The sequence below is a fragment of the Vicia villosa genome, linkage group LG1 (assembly GCF_029867415.1).
Source record: "Vicia villosa cultivar HV-30 ecotype Madison, WI linkage group LG1, Vvil1.0, whole genome shotgun sequence".
In the NCBI taxonomy this organism is placed as follows: domain Eukaryota; kingdom Viridiplantae; phylum Streptophyta; class Magnoliopsida; order Fabales; family Fabaceae; genus Vicia; species Vicia villosa.
In genome coordinates, this window is record NC_081180.1 from 119,172,995 (window position 1) to 119,187,525 (window position 14,531).

The window sequence follows — 14,531 nt, forward strand, 5'->3', positions numbered from 1 at the left end:
TTCATGAACAAGACTCTATAAAAGAGCATGGAACTAACCGGAAATGCATTTACGGGAGGGAACCGTAGATGTATTGCCGGAAGCATACAACTGTAGATCATAGATTTGCCTAAGAAACCTTAGATATCACGCAGAAGTATTCCAAAAATGCACTTGAGGGAGGGACTTGTAGGTGTATTTCTGGAATGTGTTGACACAAATATGCGATGTCTCTTCCCACACTCTCTTTTCAGAAGGTCATTTTGAAACTCTCAAACTCAAAACCCTCTTAAAACTCCATTGTGCAAAAATATTTCCATTGTGCAAAAATTTCATCATAAATCAACAAGCAACAATCAAACATCATTGTTCAAAACTTCATCAACCAACAAAAATCAGAAACTGTAAGTGTTTTTTGAACTTTTTTGAGTTAATGTAGTTGCATATAGAAATTGAGTTTTATGTTAGATAATCAAAGTATTTTTAGTGTTTGCAAGCTTAGAAGTAGGAATAAACGTTTTAGTAAGGTTATTTTTACGATCAATGATCGTTTTTTTTATAATGGTAACTATGGTATTTATATTCATTTTGTAGTTAAAATATGTGAAACAGTGAAATTATGGTATGATGTTGTCTGCATAAATTTCAGAAATACGCATGCGGTTTCCTCCTGTAAATGCATCTTTGGAATTAACTAAAGTTTAACAAAAAAAATAGTGTGTTCGGAAATACACTTCCAAAAACGCAGGGGTAGTTTTGGATTTTCATAGGGTTATTTTCAATTACATAGGGTGAAATAAGAAAATCCATAAAAATATCCAAAGAAATGTGAAGAAGGTCCAAGAGAACCTTGACAAACTTAGAAAACAAATTCCAACAATTTGGAGCTTTCAAGAGAGTCTAGATGCTGAAAAGTATGTGGATATCAACCTCAAATTAGAGAAAATTTGGTAAAGCTAAAAGGCTAAAAGAGTTTGACTTCTAAAAGAAGACAAAAAATACAAAGTATATATAATATAAGAACATTCAATGTTCTAGAAAGCATGTTTATGCCCTTGCCTATGCTTCTGCCACGACATCAAACAAGGGGGTAGTGTTGTCCAAAATTTATTTATTCCAACTAATGACCTCATCCGGATGATTTCCAACTCTTTCCTTTTGGGTTATGCATCATGTTTATTTTCCAATCAACTTTTATGCATTATGTTTGCATTTTGTCTAACATCATTTAGTTACGCATTTGACTCACCAATTACATTGTTAAATCAACACACATTTATAATCATGATTTATTTTGGAACATCACTTGTAATGCCAATTCATGTTGCTCTTCTATTCATTATACTCTACGTTTGTCTTCTTCTCCCTCTTTCATCTCCTTCTTCTTCTTCTTTCATCTACCCTACTTCAATATTTGTTCATTTGCTTCATCAATTTATTTGTTAGGATTTACTCGTATTTCTTTAACAATTTCTGGTTTAATCTTCTTTCATTCACAAGTTCTACTTCATTGTATAGAAGCTTTCGGTTTTATTCAACTTCAAGTATATGTTAACGGTTTCTTTTATTTCGCTTAATGATACTCATTTTATCTTTTTACAACCTTTCTTATGATTTTGATTTCTATTCATTTTATAGAACAAATAAATGGCACGGCTCTTTGAGTGTATAAAGATATTAGTAATTGAAAAAAGTTGTGGAAAATTGTTGTTAAAATTCATCACAATGGGACTGTGCTTTATACCTTTGACGATAAAAGATTTAGTTTTCTCTCTGTAAACTGATGCATGTTATGATAATTGAATGCATGTTTCTTGGTTGTTCACCAACAACTTTTCCATACTCACACAATATAAGAGACAACATCAGTAAACATATCAAAATTATTATTCATATTTTTGTATTATTATCGGTCCTACACATGCATACACTTATCAAACTAATTAGCCAATATTTTTACTAGTTTATCTAAGTGTTTGATTAATTTATTGATTATGTCTTAATTTTAATTATTAATTAATTAGGTATTATAATAAATATAAAATATTTAGTTTAAATTGATTAAATGACTATTGACACTAAATATTTACGTAATATTTACGAGCAAAAATCAGACAAATCGGTGTAATTGTGAGCAAAAGTGAAGCCAGAGTGTGGAAGAAGTTAGCAAAAATAACTAAGAGGAACAAAGTTATGACTTAGTAAGAATTTAAAGAAAAAAAGGAATTTCGCCATTGGTTTTCTCGCGCTCGCGACACTTACATCATTGGCGCAATGATGTCACATCTTGGTCGCGATGACGCATGTTTCTACATGCGCGTTTTTGACACGCTGCTATAAATAGGGATTTTGCTACTTTTTTAGGGTTCCAAATTTGAGATAGAAAAGTGACAACATGAGCTTTTGGGAGCAAAATTGGAGAGCATTAGAGTCATTAGAGAACTTATTTTCCATAGATTTTGATGAATACTTCTTATCAACTCATGGTAATCGTTAATTTCCCAATGAGTAACTAAGTTATTTTAGATTAGGTCTTTGAGATGAACCTAATTGTACTTTGTTGGATCATTTGACTGTTTGAGATTATTTGAATGCTTTTATGTTATTTTCATTATTTAATTGTTCTTGATTGTAATGTTTTTTATGTGTTAACGAGTGTACAAATCAATATCAGATGAGTATGGATTATTGGTCGCAAGTCTACCGATCCAATTAGGATAATTATTCAACTTGGTAATTAACTAGGAATATGTAATTATAAGTTGTGGCTTTTGAATTGACGAACTTAGAAACACCCAGTTTAACTCTAAATTGGCCTAAAGAATTAGGGAATAATTGTGTAAATTAGTGAATTGTATGTAACACCCTAACCCTGAAAACGTATATAAAAAGTGTTATACGCTGATTAAAGTGTTACCAACTTCAAAACATCTCAACTTTATTAAAATAGTAGAGGAAAATCAAATTAAAATACTCGACACAATGATGTTTGTTCTCCACATTAAAATAAACATTATAAAAACTCCTCAAAAACATTAATTTGAATTCAACAATTAAAACAAGCGTCTCATCTGCGATGTTACATGATAAGAGCATATCCATTAAATAAACAATGAAACTAAATAGAAACAACTCCAAAAGCTATCTTCCACTCACAACAACAACTTCTAATCATGATTATCTGCAAGATGTCCATGATGGACAACATCAAAGCAAAGGGTGAGAATTCACTTCAATAATTAAACGGTATAAGCTGGAAGGTAGAATACAAACATCTACACATATATCACAACATTCACACAACGTCATTCTCACACCCAATCCATCAACATACTCGATACAAACCACATATTCATCATTTAAATGATGCAATGTGACTCACAATATCAATAAAACTCATACGCATGGGGTACAATATTATCAAAAATTGGTTCACTCAGGAATCGGGTTCACCCTACTCAAACCCTGAATCCACCCTGCCCGGATTTGGGACAGTTCACCAATCCACCCTGCTCGGATTGCAACTTGTCTTTTTCATCAACAACAACGACATAATAATTTTAAGTCAATACACGTCAATGCAACAACAACATAAAGTTTAAAGTCCTCTCCTGACAATAAACAAAATATGCATTAACTCAACGATAATAGTTCCCCTCCCAAACTATTATCCCACAACAACATCATATAATTCACTATTCATACTCATACCGTAGCATATTAACATCACCGTTTACACAATCAACACAAAATTATCCTAAATTATTCACCTCCATTCATCATACATACATAATTAAACCCCTAAACCATCATCATCGGATAGTGCTTCGTGTTAGCTTTCTAACACTCCAAACCGTGCATCAAATGGAGTTACATAACTCCATATACGCTGTTTTCAATCAACGTTGTGTGTCGGTATCGCCTGGCGAGGTTTCGAATCCAAAACCCTTTTTTCTCTACATAGCTCTCCAGGTGAGCCTCTGGTCCGGGAAAAAACGCTTGAACTTGCACAACTAAGAATGCAATTTTTCACCATTTGAGGCCTCCCGAACCTTCAATTTTGATTCCGTAAAAAGCCAAGATCTCAGAATTCGACATACAACATTTATTCAACAATTAAAACATCAAATTAACAATATATCTGTTTACGATCATTTCCGGTAAACAACCTCTAGTCCTCCAAACTATTAAGTATACTTTGGTTACTCGCAGGATCGACTAGATTGATCCTAGGACATGTGTCGAAAAGGTGTCTATTATGATAGTTGAATTCATGCTTACGGGTTTTACTTCTAAGAGAAATATCTTAATCTATGACTTGATGTAAAAAAACAATATAAAATACAATGCAACGAAGGAAATGACAGAAAGTAATTTGAAATGACTGGAGTGTAAACGTAAATGATTCGACGGGAAACGTAAATGATTCGACGGGAAACGTAAATGTATTTAAATGACTAGTGTTTATAAAACAAAGGATAAATATTGAAAATATAATGGTGTTACATGTACATTTCTTAGCAAAAACTTTTTCTCTTACGCTTGGTACTTGAGTGATTTGTGAGTAATTTGTACAAAATGAACACCCCTGGATCCTACCACTAAGACCCTTATTTATACTAATTCAACACTAGCGGTATTACTCTAATGAGATGCCACGTTGCTCGTTTGCATGTGCTTCAAATTCCTGGAGTTCCACGCGTCCTTCTTGATTCAAACGAAACACTTTGAAATTCAAATCTTCCCGCTCGAAACTCTTCGACGCGAAGCAACGTATCTTTGTAAATAATATGTCAGAATATCCTAAGTCTTTTATATTTCGAAGAGAATCCATTTATATCTTGCTACTACCTAGAAAATACTTCTGACATATAGTAACTATAAAAATAGCCATTAAAAGCCATTTTCTCTTTGAAATAAATGACTTCAAAGAACATAAATATCATGTCGAAATTTCCAGCTAACAATATCATAGATTGGCATCAACAAAATCATCACTTTTCAAGTTTTTCAGGTTATGTTTTCAAAGCTTTTTCGTAGAAAGACTGGCGCTGGAAAATATTCATTCAGGAAAGTCTTTTCCATCTCTTCCCACAATGTGATACTGCCCGCTGGTAGAGAATAGAACCACTTTTCTGTCTCTTCTGCTAGAGTGAAAGGGAACATTGAAGGATAGAAAAACACTTAGAAAGGGGGGGTTTGAATAAGTGTGACTTTAAAAACTCTTAAGATAAAAATAATGAACACAATATTTTTATCCTGGTTCGTTGTTAACAAAACTACTCCAATCCACCCTTAGAGTGATTTACCTCACCTGAGGATTTAATCCACTAATCACACAAGATTACAATGGTTTTCCACTTAGATACCCTCTAAGTCTTCTAGAGTATTCTGATCACAACCTGATTACTCTAGGAACACAATGCTTAGATACCCTCTAAGACTTTCTAGAGAATCCGATCACAACTTGATCTCCTTTAGTTCTTTACAAATTAATGTAAACAAAATTCTTACAAGAGTTATACAATGCTTCTTAAAAAGCTATAATCACAACTGTGATATTTCTCTTAACGTTTAAGCTTAATCTCACTAAGATATTACAACAGTAATGAAGTGAGGTTGAAGATGAAGTTTGAGAGCTTTTGAATTTGACAGTGTTTCTGTATGTTTGCGCAAAGTTGTGTATTCGGCTTCTCATCAGAACTTCTATTTATAGGCGTTTGAGAAGATGACCGTTGGGAGCATTTAATGCGTTGCATGATCCGTACAACATTGCATTTAATGTTTCACTCTTTTATCAACTACCTCGAGCCTTGCTTTTCCTGCTTTAACTGACTTTGCCTTTAATAGCTTCTAACGTTCCTTTTGTCAGTCAGCGTAGTCTTCCATCTTGTACTTGCTTCTGATCTGATCTTTGTAGATACAACGTTTGAATATATCAGAGTCATAGCAGCTTGGTGCAGAGCATCTTCTTGTCTTCTGACCTTGAAGTGCTTCTAGCGTGATACCATGAGAACTTCAGTGCTTCTGCTTCTGATCTCAAGTTCTTTTGATGCTTCAATAGACCATGTTCTGATTCTGCTTGACCATCTTCTGATGTCTTGCGAGAGCATGTTCTGATGTTGCATACTTGAACCTTCTGAGTCAGTGCTTCTTGCGCTGATTTTGTGCATACTCTTTATATATTTCCTGAAATGGAAATTGCATAGGATTAGAGTACCACATTGTCTCAAGCAAAATTCATATACATTGCTATCATCAAAACTAAGAATATTGATCAGAACAAATCTTGTTCTAACAAACATCCTAAGCCTCTTTGCTTCTTCAGTGTAACCGTCAAATTTTTAGAATGGTGCTCATGGTCAAAAATCTCTGTAGATGCTTGTTTGCGTCTTCGTTAACCTTTCCGATGAAAGGTTTCCTTTCAAGCTGATTAATGGTGCTTGGGTGCAGTTGAAAGTTGGCAGCATTTACTGGTTGGTTGACAATTATTTGTCTTCCCCCCGTGTGTTTGCAGCACCGTAGTCACCAAGGAGCCTCTCAAGAGGAGGAGGATTTTCACCCATAATTTATGGTTCACCTTCAAATTCCGAAGTTGAATGAGATGAGTTACTCTCCTCTTCTAATTCCATTTTAGCCAATCAAGCTTTTCTACGCCTTTCATGCAACGTTCTTTCAATTTCTGCGTCAAAGGGAAATTCAGCTGAGGTGTTGCCTCGCATTAAAGATTAGACAATTATTAGATCGAGGAATAATAATTAAAAACAAAAATATGCGGAAATTAAAATTTTAGTTGCAGAGCAACAAAATTCTAATTGAAATAAATCAAAACTCAATTATCTTCGGCAATCCCCGGCAACGGCGCCAAAAACTTGATCGGTAAAATAACAAGTGTACTATTTTTCACCGATGTAGTGGTAATGGGAAAATTCCAATCTCAAGGACTGCTTGACGACACGGAGTTTTGCAATAATTTCAATTAGACAAAAGTTATAAAAGGTTTTGATCGGTTTCTTTAGAAAATTGCAATTAAATTAAATAACTAAAATATGAGAACGATGAACAGAGATGAGTAGGTTGCTAGGGGTCGGTGAATGATTCTTCCTGTAACAACTTACCTTCTTAATGCAACAACATAGTTTCACAATTGGTTACCGGTTCTCAAGAGTATCTAGTCCTAAGGCCTTAGTGAAAAGATCTTTGACGTCACAACCTAATTACTATGTCCATAGATAATTATAATTGTGATACAGCATTCCAATAACAAGAATTTCCGGTTAAGATAAAATATCCTAGTCCTAGGTGATAATTATTATCCTATGTTCTTACTCAGGTCAATGAACAATTGCTGTTCAGCTTAACTTATTCATACAAATTCATTATCCGTTTTTTCGACGGTTAAGGCATACAGAGCAGATGTAGAACAAACCAATTATATGAAAACCAAATTGTTATTGCATCAAAGAAATAAAGTTATTACATTCAGAATCAAGATCACCCCCTAGCAATGGGGGGTGTAGCTACTTATAAAAATAATAGAAAACATAGTGTTAATTGTAGACATTACAGATAAATGGAGGGAATCAAATCTTCAATGACAAAAGCTTGTAGAAACCTTCAATCCTTGCATCAAATCTGAGTTTTCTCCCTTCTCTAATGTATTTTCGCACCCAAAACTGTCCAACCCTTGCCCCAATGCATTCTGGTTCTTTTATTTCCGTGTTTCTGGGCTGTTTGGACAAGAAAGCCCAAAATATTGCGTGTGGATGCGTGTGGGACAAAGAGACGCGTCCAAGGACGCGTGTGAGCAGAAGCTGATCTTTCTTTGTGATTTCCTCCGTCAAACATGCATGTGGGCACGCGTTTAGGCTTGAGAGACGCGTATGGGCACGCGTGTGACCAGAGGATTGCATTTTGGCTTTGCTGGACGCGTTTGGGCATGCGTGTGACTAGAGGGTCATTATTCTTCCTGCCTGACTGACTGAGGACGCGTCTGAGCACGTGTTTGGGCAGTCTATACGCTTTTCTTCAGTTTTTCACCTTTTTGCATTGATTTCTCCCACTTCATTCATCTGAGTCTGCAAACACTATAACACACAACCAAAGCATAATATGCGGAATAAAGAAATAAAATATTAGACAAAATACTTCAAATGCAATTAAAACAACTGTGAATATACGTGTGAAACCCACTGATCATATATACTCTCCAAATTTTTTATCACATACTATTTGGAAGCCTTTCTTAAACCTAGGTTATCTCCTAATTTATATAATTAGGATAATCTAGTTAAAATTATAAACTCACGTCTCACTTACTAACAGTCTCACTCCTTCCTCTCCTCTATTTTTCATAATTCCCAATTTAATCCCAAACTCTCTATTTTCCATTTAATTAAATAAATTAAAATAACATATTATTATTGTAATTACTAAAATAATTCCTAATAATTCTAGAGTACTTCTACCAATATCTAATTACTCATACAATATCATCTCGAAGTCACACACCCTCATCACCCAAATTAATTCAATTATAGCATATAACAATTAAATTAAAATATAAATAAATCATTTAAAATAATAACTCACAAAATAGGGTGTTACAACTTTCCCCCACTTAAAGAATTTTTGCCCTAGAAAACTACCTTAAGAAAACACATTCAGAGATGGATCCAAAATGTTTCTCCTCAACTGAGACACATGAAACACATCATGAAGATTAACAAGCAACGGTGGTAAAGCAATCTAATAGGTCACTTCTCCTATCCTTTGCAAAATCAGGTACAAACCAATGAAATGCGAAGTGACCTTTCGAGACTTTAAATCTTGACCAACACTAGTTACCGATGTAACTTTAAAAAACACATGATCTCCCTCCTGAAACTCAAATGTTTTCCTTTGCTTATCATGATAGCTCTTCTGACCATTCTATGAACTCACATCTTATCTTGGATCACTTTGATCTTCTTTGTGGTTTGCTGAAAAACATCAGGTCCAGTCACAACACCCTCTCCAACTCATACCAACATAAAAGTGTCCTACACTGTCTCCTATACAATGCCTCAAATGGTGCCATTCAAATACTCAAATTGAAACTATTGTTGTAGGTAAACGTAATCAACAGTAAAAATTATCACAAGTACCTCCTTGTTATAGCACACAAGCTCTCAACAAGTCTTCTAAGGGTCAGATAGTCCTCTCTATGTAACCATCGGTCTGCGGATGGTAAGCAGGACTCAACCGCAACTTCGTACCCAAGGCTTTCTACAAACTCTCCCAAAACTTCGATGTAAACCCTTGATCCCTGTCAGATACAATACTGGATGGAATCTCATGCAAACTAACAATCTTCTCAAAATATAGCTCTATTAGCCTCTCCAACGGATAGTTAAGTCAAATTGGGATGAAATGAGCTGATTTAGTCAACTTATCCACAATAACCCAAATCGTATCACAACCCTTCACTGTCCGTGGCATCCCAGAGACAAAGTCCTTCGAAATGATGTATACATCTTCCTTCTTCATTCCAGGCATCATATCAATAACTTCCTTCTTCATTCCAAGCCATCAAAACATCTTCCTCAAGTCTTGATACATCTTCGTAGCACTGGGATGAATACTCATAATACTTCTATGACCTTCCTCAAGAATTCTCTTCTTAATTTTGGGTACATCTCGTACATAAACTCTGTCTCAGAATCTCAACACACCATTCTCATTGATTCCGAAATCATCACCGTTACCTTTATAGATCAACACGAACCGATCAATCAATCCCAAGTCGATATTCTGACATTCTCAAATTTCTTCAAGAATACCACTAGTCAGCTTCAACATATTCATCTTCACATTGTTAGAAGTTATTTCACACAACAAACTCAGATCTATGAATTTATTAATTAACTCTAATTCTCAAACCATCGGCATCGACATATACAATTACTTTATGCTCAAAGCGTCGGCTACAATATTTGCTTTACCTAGATGGTAACTCAAACTAAAATCATAATCTTTCAAAAATTCGAGCTACCTCCTCTGCCTCATATTCAGTTCCCTTTGATCGAAAAGATACTTCAAACTCTAGTGGTCACTAAACACTTCAAATCTACAGCCAAATAGATAATGTCTCCAAACTTTTAGTAAGAAGACCATGACTGCAAATCCAGATCATGCATCAGATAATTCCTCTCATGAATTCTTGATTGTCTAGAAGCACAAGCCACCACTTAACCATTCTATATCAACACACTACCTAGACCCATCTTTGAAGCATCACAATATACCACAAAGGACTCATTTAGATTTGACAAAATCAACATTAGCGCGGTCATCAGCTTCTTCTTGAGATTTATAAAACTGTCTTCACACTGTACACTCCACACAAAAGCTTAACCCTTTCGAGTTAACTGAGTCAAAGGCAACACCAACTTCAAGAAGCACTCAATGAACCTCTTATATTAACCAGCCAATCCCAACAAAACTTATGAACTCAGTAACAAACTTCAGAGCTTTCCACTAGAACACAACATCAACCTTCGACGGATCAACAATAATACCACCGCTAGAAATCAAATGGTCGAGAAAACTCTCATCTCTTAACCAAAACTCACACTTAGACAACTTAGCATACAATTTCTTCTCTTGCAACAACTTCCACACAACTTGCAAATGATCAACATGCTCTTCATTTGTCATAAACACAACTTAACATTTGACAAATAACATAACCTAGCACATGACTATTAAAATAACTTAACACAGACGATTCCATAACTTAACAAAACAATATAAATAACAAAACATAGACACTACTTGATGATTGTAGACGTTTTAATATCTTGATTATATTGTCGACAGATCTAGAAATTTTCACATCGAACTTGATTAGTCCTTTTGTTAGCCTACAGTGATATGTTCTCCACATAATCTTCACTTCATAAGTCTTCAACTCAATATGGCCGCATTTCACCTTTCCATCACTATCAATCCATGGTGCACGAAACTCGATTTTACTTACCTTTTTGTTTTTGGTGTTAGGCAACATAGTATTCAATTTGGATGTTAGAAGAGTGATACATGTGATGTCCTCCAAGTCATAAACGAATAGTGAGACATTTTAAGATGATATTTTTAACTATGCATGATCCCTATTTATACAAGTTTGGATTTATTCTGGATCACATAGAACAGTCAGTGCAATCACAGTCGTACAAAACTGTCGACAAAATCTCGACTGTTGAAAATTACACCACCAAAATTTTTAAAGCCCTTTAAAAAGTTTGATAAATACATGAGCTTTTGTAAAACCCGATGATTTTACACTACCGAACCTGTCAATGTTTAGAACGGTAAACCAATGTATTTTTTAAGAAAGCATTAAGTTTTTCCACCCACTGATTTTTTTTAAAAAAAATTAACATAAATGCATACTAAACTTTTAAATATACTACCAAATATTTTAATTTATAGAATATCTCAATCCACCCCTTGATACTCTTAGGTACCTGAAGAAATTCCATTTATGCCCTCTGCTTCCGTAGATGCACATCAAGAAACACCTTTTTATTTTGCTCAAATTTGAATTTTTCCTGAGGTGTGCAACACCCCGATATCCATTTTGCTCAAATTTGAATTTTTCCTGAGGTGTGTAACACCCCGATATCCGCTACACGCATCAACCATGTCGGCCAACCGAGCATGTCACCAGCTTAATCAATACTCCCCTAGGTCCGGTTACCGGCTGTCCAGGAAATATTGTTTTTGCCTCCCGTAGGAATTGAACCATGTACCTAGGGGTTAAGTACATATTCATAGCAATTCCTGCTACCACTTGATTAAGCTGGTGACATGCTCGGTTGGCCGACACGGTTGATGCGTGTAGCGGATATCTGGGTGTTACATTAAAAAGACGCCTTTTTAATGTAACACCCTGGATTTCCGTTTACGTCGCAGGGCTTCCGGCCTATGTCACCAGCTTAATCAATAATTCCCCTTGGTCCGCTTACCGGCTGCCCAGGAAATATTGTTTTTGCCTCCCGCAGGAATCGAACCACGTACCTAGGGGTTAAGTACGTATTCATAGCAATTCCTGCTACCAATTGTTAGGGGTAAATTAATGGTAAATTCATGTGTTAATATAAGTGATTTCTTCTCTAAACTAATGCAAATTATGATAGATCCATAGGTTTTTAGTAAGAATTGAACTGAAAAGGTTCAGTTCATGTGTAAAGCAAATCGAATCACTTGTGGGTGTTATTGTTGCAGGTTTAGAGCTGAATTGAAGCTTGAGAAGAACATGAGGAGGAAAGAGAGCTGGAAGTCTCAAAGGCAGAAGAAAAAGATGGAAATTGCAAAGGGCGCGCCGCGGAAGTCCTGTGAGGCGGCGCGAGAATATCTCTGTTTAAGGGCGCGCCGCGGGAGTTCTAGTCAGCGCCGCGCCAAAGTTTCTGTTTGTGAGCGCGCCGCGCCAGTCCGATGCCGCGCCGCGGCCTCGGCGTTAAAAGCCCAAAACTTCTATTTAAAAGCCCTAGCTTCCAAGAGAAAAACAACTTTGTGAAAAGCGAAATTAGGAGAGCAATCTGAAGGTGCAGCCACAATCATCAATAGAAGACCAATTCTCTATCAAGCGAAGACATTCCTTTGATGAAGATGAATTCTTCCATTAATCTTTGTGTGTTCTTCATGTCCATGGAGAGCTAAATCCCTCTTGTTGAGTCTAAGGTAGTAGTTAACCTATGAATATACAATACCATTGATTAATTCCTGTGAACAATTATTTGAATTCATTATCAATAAGAAACCTTGTTTTTATTCTTAAATTATCGTTGAATCTTTGATCGAAAGAAAGGATTTAACGTTTGCCCTAGGTTACTATATTGATTCAATTGCAATTTGCAGAGATGGAATTGTAATTGGGTTTTCATAATTATCGTTCTTAATTACTATTATCGTTATTGATATTTGGAGAGATCGAATCTCATACCGGTAAAAGTTATCTAATTTGATTTGCAGACATGGAATCTTATTTGAGGATAAGTGAAGATAATGATTCAAAGGATTGTTCTATTGTGAATTAATTAATAATTGTATAGGATTAGGTTGATGAACCCTAAAGTCTCAACATCTTTCTTTAATTGTTAACACAAAGTCCTTTACTTGCTGTTATTTTATTATTTGCTTTTGATATTAGAAGTATAAAACAAACCAAACTCAATTTTCCTAACTCAAAATAAACAACTATAGAACGGCAGTGATATTAACCAATCCCTGTGGATACGATATATTACCGAAAATATTTACCCAAAAATATTTTCAACAAATTGGCGCCGTTGCCGGGGATTGGTGTCAATATTGCACGCATTGCAATAGTTCTTATTTTGAGTTTTTATTTTTATTTTCTCGATTTGGTTGTTTCACGTGTTTGCTAGTTTTTGCAGAAGATCGTGTATGCGCAGTAAAGTCCCTAGTGATCAACTTCTTTTTGATCCCGAGATCGAAAAGACCGCTAGGAGGTTAAAAAGCAAAGCACGAAGAAGAGCAAACATAGCAAAAGCAAGAGACAACGCAACCGCGACATCGTCACAACAACTTGAAACCATTGACGAGTCGCAAGAAGGATTCTTCTTTCACGAACTATTCACGGAGGAAGAACCAGAAGTTTTTATACAACCTACTGTTGTCAACATGGCTGCTAATGGTCCATGTGCTAATAGTCCAAGACTCAATCCTCAGTTCGCTAGAACTGCCGCCAACGGGCGACCGACAGAACTGAAGACCGGTATCATACAATTGATTTGTGCAAGTCCTTTCGCCGGATTGGACCATGAAGACCCGTACACGCATCTTACTCGATTCTATGAGTTAGCAGGTACTACGGGTGTCGCTCAAGCTGATGAGGAAGCATTATTTAAGAGGTTGTTCCCACACTCTTTGCTATCTAAGGCAAAAGATTGGTATCTGGATCAACCCGAAGCAGTGATGACTAATTGGAACACATTGGAAGAAAAATTTCTGGAAAGGTTTTACTCTCAAAACCGATTCTTCGAAGCAAAAACAGCAATAGCAGTATTTTCTCAAGGTAGTAATGAATCTTTAAATGAAGCATGGGAAAGGTATAAAGCTATGTTGAGAAAGTGCAAAGGACACGGTTTTACAGACGTTGATCAAATCCATATGTTCCGTAACGGTCTCACAGCTACAAACAAGACACTCCTGGACGCCACAGCTGGTGGTTCACTCATGTCCAAAACACCTGAAGAAGCTACTCAGATAATAGAGCGAATGGCCCTAAATGATCGTCAAGGCAACCATGATCGAACGGTAAGAGATAAGAAACCCGGAGTGTTGGAGCTGAACAACAGTGATGCTCTACTTGCTCAGAATAAATTGCTAACTTCACAGGTGGAAATTTTGACACAACAAATGTCCAAACTACCACAACAACTTAAGGAGCTGAACGGGATATCCAATTCTTATCAGGTTGCGAAGTGTGAATTATGCAAGGGCAATCATCAAACAGGATTCTGTCCACCAGTCCTAGAAGAAGAAGT